The sequence below is a fragment of the Dama dama genome, chromosome 22 (assembly GCF_033118175.1).
Source record: "Dama dama isolate Ldn47 chromosome 22, ASM3311817v1, whole genome shotgun sequence".
Taxonomy (NCBI): Eukaryota; Metazoa; Chordata; class Mammalia; order Artiodactyla; family Cervidae; genus Dama; species Dama dama.
In genome coordinates, this window is record NC_083702.1 from 54716055 (window position 1) to 54722054 (window position 6000).

Consider the following 6000-nt stretch of genomic DNA (forward strand, 5'->3'; position numbering starts at 1 on the left):
TGAGGTGGGTCTCTTGTAGACAGCATATATAGGGGTCTTGTTTTTGTATCCATTCAGCCAATCTTTGTCTTTTGGTTGGGGCATTCAACCCATTTACATTTAAGGTAGTTATTGATAGGTATGGTCCCGTTGCCATTTACTTTGTTGTTTTGGGTTCGTGTTTATACAACCTTTCTGTGTTTCCTGTCTAGAGAAGATCCTTTAGCATTTGTTGAAGAGCTGGTTTGGTGGTGCAGAATTCTCTCAGCTTTTACTTGTCTGTAAAGCTTTTGAATTCTCCTTCATATCTGAATGAGATCCTTGCTGGGAACAGTAATCTAGGTTGTAGGTTATTCTCTTTCATTACTTTAAGTATGTCCTGCCATTTCCTTCTGGCCTGGAGGGTTTCTATTGATAGATCAGCTGTTATCCTTATGGGAATCCCTTTCTGTGTTATTTGTTGTTTTTTGTTGTTGTTATTTGTTGTCTCCCTTGCTGCTTTTAATATTTGTTCTTTGTGTTTGATCTTTGTTAATTTGATTAATATGTGTCTTGGGGTGTTTCGTCTTGGGTTTATCCTGTTTGGGACTCTCTGGGTTCCTTGGACCTGTATAACTATTTCCTTTCCCATTTTAGGGAAGTTTTCAGCTATTATCTCCTCGAGTATTTTCTCATGGCCTTTCTTTTTGTCTTCTTCTTCTGGGACTCCTATGATTCGAATGTTGGGACGTTTCACATTGTCCCAGAGGTCCCTGAGGTTGTCCTCATTTCTTTTGATTCTTTTTTCTTTTTTCCTCTCTGCTTCATTTATTTCCACCATTTTATCTTCTACCTCACTTATCCTATCTTCTGTCTCCGTTATTCTACTGTTGTTTCCCTCCAGAGTGTTTTTGATCTCATTTATTGCATTATTCATTTTTAATTGACTCTTTTTTATTTCTTCTAGGTCCTTATTAAACATTTCTCGCATCTTCTCAATCTTTGTCTCCAGGCTATTTATCTGTAACTCCATTTTGTTTTCAAGATTTTGGATCATTTTTATTATCATTATTCTAAATTCTTTTTCAGGCAGATTCCCTATCTCCTCCTCTTTTGTTTGGTTTGGTGGGCATTTTTCATGTTTCTTTACCTGTTGGGTATTTCTCTGCCTTTTCATCTTGTTTAGATTGCTGTGTCTGGAGTGGGCTTTCTGTATTCTGGAGGTCTGTGGTTCCTTTTTATTGTGGAGGTTTCACCCAGTGGGTGGGGTTGGACGGCTGACTTGTCAAGGTTTCCTGGTTAGGGAAGCTTGCGTCGGAGTTCTGGTGCGTGGAACTGGATTTCTTCTCTCTGGAGTGCATTGGAGTGTCCAGTAATGACTTTTGAGATGGGTCTATGTGTTAGGTGTGACTTTGGGCAGCCTGTATGTTGACGCTCAGGGCTATGTTCCTGCGTTGCTGGAGAATCTGCGTGGTATGTCTTGCTCTGAAACTTACTGGCTCTTGGGTGGTGGTTGGTTTCAGTGTAGGTAAGGAGGCTTTTGGATGGTCTCTTCTTACTTAATGTTCCATGTAGTCAGGGGTTTTCTGGTGTTCTCAGGTTTTGGGCTTAAGTCTCCTGCCTCTGGATTTCAGTTTTATTCTTCCAGTAGTCTCAAGACTTCTCCAGCTCTACAGTACTGATAATAAAACTTCTAGGTTAATGGTGAAAAGATTCTCCACCGTGAGGGACACCCAGAGAGGTTCACAGAGTTACATGAAGAAGAGGAGAGGGGGGAGGGAGATAGAGACGAGCAGGAGGAGAAAAAGGGGGACTCAAGAGGAGAGAAGTCTATGCAGTTCTCTGTTCCCAAAGTGTTCTCCGTAGCCCAGACACCCACAGAGATTCACAGAATTGGATTGGGAAGAGAAGGGGAAGGGAGGAAATAGAGGTGTTCTGAGGTAGAAAACAGAGAGTCAAAAGTGGGAGAGAATTATCAACACACTCCTGTGTAAAAATGGGTACTGAATACTGGATTCTTAAATGTCCAAAATTGATATCAAATACTGAAAAACAAAGATTAAAAATCTAGAGTAGAGGTTAGATTCTTAAAAATACAATATTAAAAACAAAAACACAAAAAATTTTAGAAATATATATGAAGTTCAGTTTAAAAATAGGGCTTCTTTTTTTTTGCAAGGTTATAGTGAAATGAAAATTAAGGAGTAATAGAGGAGTAATAGAGGACTTTAAAAGAAAATAAGAGAAAAAATAAAACAAGAAAAAAAATTTTTTCCTAATTAAAAAAATAGTAAAAATATATGAAAATGAAAATGAAAGTTAAGGAGTAACAGAGGAGTAATAGAGGACTTTAAAAGAAAATAAGAGAAAAAAATACAAGAAAAAAATTTTTTTTCCTAATTAAAAAAAATAGTAAAAATATATGAAAATGAAAATGAAAGTTAAGGAATAATGGAGTAATAGGGAATTTTAAAAGAAAATAAAAGAGAAAAAATAAAAAAAGAAAAGAGAAGAAAAAAATTTTTTGTTTTTTAATTAAAAAAAAAAACGTAAAAATATATTTAGGAATTTCTCTGGAGCTGTTGTGGTCAATGTGGGTTCGGTTCAGTTTTAGATAGCTCCTCATTCCAGCTTACACTTCTTGATATCTATAGGCCCCTTCCGGTGTAGTCGGTGTTATCTACAGGGATTTTAATCAGTTGCACCGGTCCCTTCTGAAGCAGTTCCCTTTGTTTATTTGGCTTCTGTTTGCAGGTCTCTTCAGTGTCTAATTTCCGCCCTGACACAGGCGGGCGGAGGCGGTCTCTTGTTCAGGTTCGCTGGTTCAGTTGTGCTGCGGGAAGGGAGGGGCGCTGCAGGCAGATATCGCTGTGCGTGGGGAGCACTCGTGGTGTTCCGGCCACACTGGGTTTGCCCTGCTCACGGGTGTGTGCTTTCCCTGTCTACACTGCTCAGGCTCCAGGCTGCTCTATATGGAGCGGGCCCTGCGTTGCGTGTGGTCCCAGTTTTCGGGTATTCCACAAAAGCACAGACTCGGTTGGGCCTGCGTCTTGTGCCTTCCCTGGCCCGAGCAGCCCAGGCAGCCAGGAGTTTGCCGGGCGCCCTCTCCCCTCCACGGTCCCAGCCTTAGCTTCCTCGCGCGCCAGTCGGGTGCGTGTGGCTTGTGTCTATTCTCGGGAGCTGGCCTCGAGCCGCGACCCTCCCAGTGGATGTCGACCATCCAGAATCTCAGGAAGTCTTTGCTTAGAAACTGGAGGCCTGTTTGCAGTGTGGTAGGGGGTGCCGTCTCTGGGGCCGAGTTTGCCCCTTTCCCCTCCCCGCTGCCTCCTGCCTCAGGCGGGGCTGGGCCGCCACCAGCTAGCTCTTCTCTGGAATTGCTCAGTCCCTTTGTTCTGCGAACAGCCGGCGGTGTGTTCGGCCAGTTGATTTTCTCTCTCTCTCGCTATCCCACAGTTTAAGTTGCTATCTCACGTTAGCTCCCTCCGATTGCCCTCAGGGCTCTCAGGCCCGGTCCTTACCCTAAGCAATGCCGCCCGCTCCTCTCCGTTCTGCCCCCACTTGCTGGTGGCGGATGCGGGCGTCTGGGGTACTTTTCTGCTGGGAGTTGCTTTTACGCATGTAATCTGTGGGTTTTATTTATTTTTCCTCCCAGTTAGGTTGCCCTCTGAGATTCGAAAACTTCCCCCAGACACGCCAGTGAGAGGGGTTCCTGGTGTTTGGAAAGTTCCTCTATTACGACTCCCTTCCCGGGACTGGTCTCCGTCCCTAGCTCTTTTGTCTCTCTTTTTATTTTTTATATTTTGTCCTACCTCCTTTTGAAGACGATGGGCTGCTTTTCTGGGTGCCTGATGTCTTCTGCCAGCGGTCAGAAGTTGTTTTGTGAAGTTTGCTCAGCATTCAAATGTTCTTTCGATGAATTTGTAGGGGAGAAAGTGGTCTCCCCGTCCTATTCCTCCGCCATCTTAGCTCCTCCCCCTCTGCCATGTGTTTTCTAAAGAAAAAGATATTGTAACTACACTTATTAACCTGAATTATTCTTTAACAGTTATTACCTTGAAAAGGAATTCTCATGTTGTTCCAGCACATTAGACTACTTGCCATTTAGAAGTCATGGCTTTGACACTTCTGTCCTTTTTCATAATTGTGTTCCACCTGCTTAAAACATCCTTTTCCACCTAGTGAGTTAGTGATGTTAGCCATCATTCTGTTGTGGCTGGCACTCTCTAAGCACCTAACGTGCATTAGCTTAGTTAATCCTCACAACAGCCTCATGAAGGAAAATAACATCACAGGACTGGAGAGGTCCAGTACTTTCCCTACCATTACAAAGTGAAAAATCCAGAGTGAAGTTTTAAATCCAAGGCTGACTTTGGAGCCAAGTCATTTAATGTTAGGGCTTCCTGACATCTCAGTTGGTGAAGAATCTGCCTGCAATGCAGGAGACCCTGGTTTGATTCCTGGGTTGGGAAGATCCACTGGAGAAGGGAAAGGCTACCCACTCCAGTATTCTTGGGCTTCCCTTGTGGCTCAGCTGATAGAGTGAAGTTTCAAATCCAAGTCTGACTTTGGAGCCAGTTCATTTAACATTAAGCTGACATTCTCACCCTTGAAATAATATCTCCACTAAAATGCCATCTCTGACTAAACAAGATAGAATCACTCCATCCTTTGTGTTCTCATGACCCTTTTCTTCTGTTTCCAATTATGCCAAGGATAATAATAGCATTAAGAGCTTGACATATGTTAGGTAATTTGTTGAACACTATATATGTGTTTAATCCTCACAAAATTGTGAGATACTTTTATCTCCAATAGATGAGGTACTGAGGCTGAGATTGAAATAAGTTGCCCAAGTTTACACTCTGCCTACAAAGTGGCCAAGTCAGCCTTTGAACAAGAGTCTAATTACAGAGCTGAAGGTCTTAGCATAGGAATTTATCTTTCATCTGAGGCTGTTAATTAACTTCTTGATGACAGGAAAAGTTTGTTTTCGTTTTGGATACCTAGTTACTTGAATAGTCTCTCATTTGTAGTGCGTTATAAATGAGTGAATTGAGTAAATAGTCAATCCACAAATATCTGCTTTTCCCTTGCTTTAAAAGGGTCAGGTATCAGACTATATGTAAACTATCCCCTTGCTATTACCATACACTCCCACCGACTTTTCTGATACATCCCTCAGAGGTAGTGTAATTTCCCCCCCCTTTTCAGATGTCACTGGATGGCCATTTTCATCTCTCTAAAGTGTTGGTTTGGGGCTGGGTCGGGTGAAGGTGCAGAGCTGTAATAGCTCTCCGTGATTTCAACTATTTCCTTCCTTTTCATAGAAATTTTTAAATGAAATTTCACATCTTTATTTCTTTAGATACAACAACCTAGTGAATTGGGTAAGGCTGATATTATTAACCTATTGCACAGATAATTAAACTGAGGCTAAAAGTAAGAAATTATTTTCTCCAGGTTAATGTAACTAGAAAAATACTAGAGCCAAAATTTAGGCTTTCTAATTTCCAGGTCCTGGACCGTAACAACTTTCACTTTCCTTAGAATTTCTAGAGGAAACATCAAATTATAGCATTTGACCAGGGGAACGCAGGATATCTAAGCAAAGAAGAATATGAAGAAGACTGAGTGAGTAAAGAAAGCAAAGCAATCAGAGCACTTTGTGGAGTCAATTCTGACAGGGAAATGAAAAAGAAAAGTGAGATATGGGCGAAGCACTCAGTGGAGGACACTAGAGCCTGAGGATGGCGGTCTAAAACCCAGAAGGTTCTGGGGATGGGAGTCAAACCATTCAAGAGTGTCATGGACAGGTAGGACCCCGGACCCGAGACCCTGCAAGGGAAGCGGGACAGCAAACCTCCCGAGTCTGCGCTGCCGCGCCCCGCGCCGGCCCCGCCCTGCGCCGCTCGGCCCCGCCCCGCCCCGCGCCGGCCCCGCCCCGCCCCGCCCCGCGCCGGCCCCGCCCCGCCCCGCCCCGCGCCGGCCCCGCCCCGCCTCCCGCCCGCCGCTCCCCGGCCCTCCCCCAGGTCTCTTAGGTGA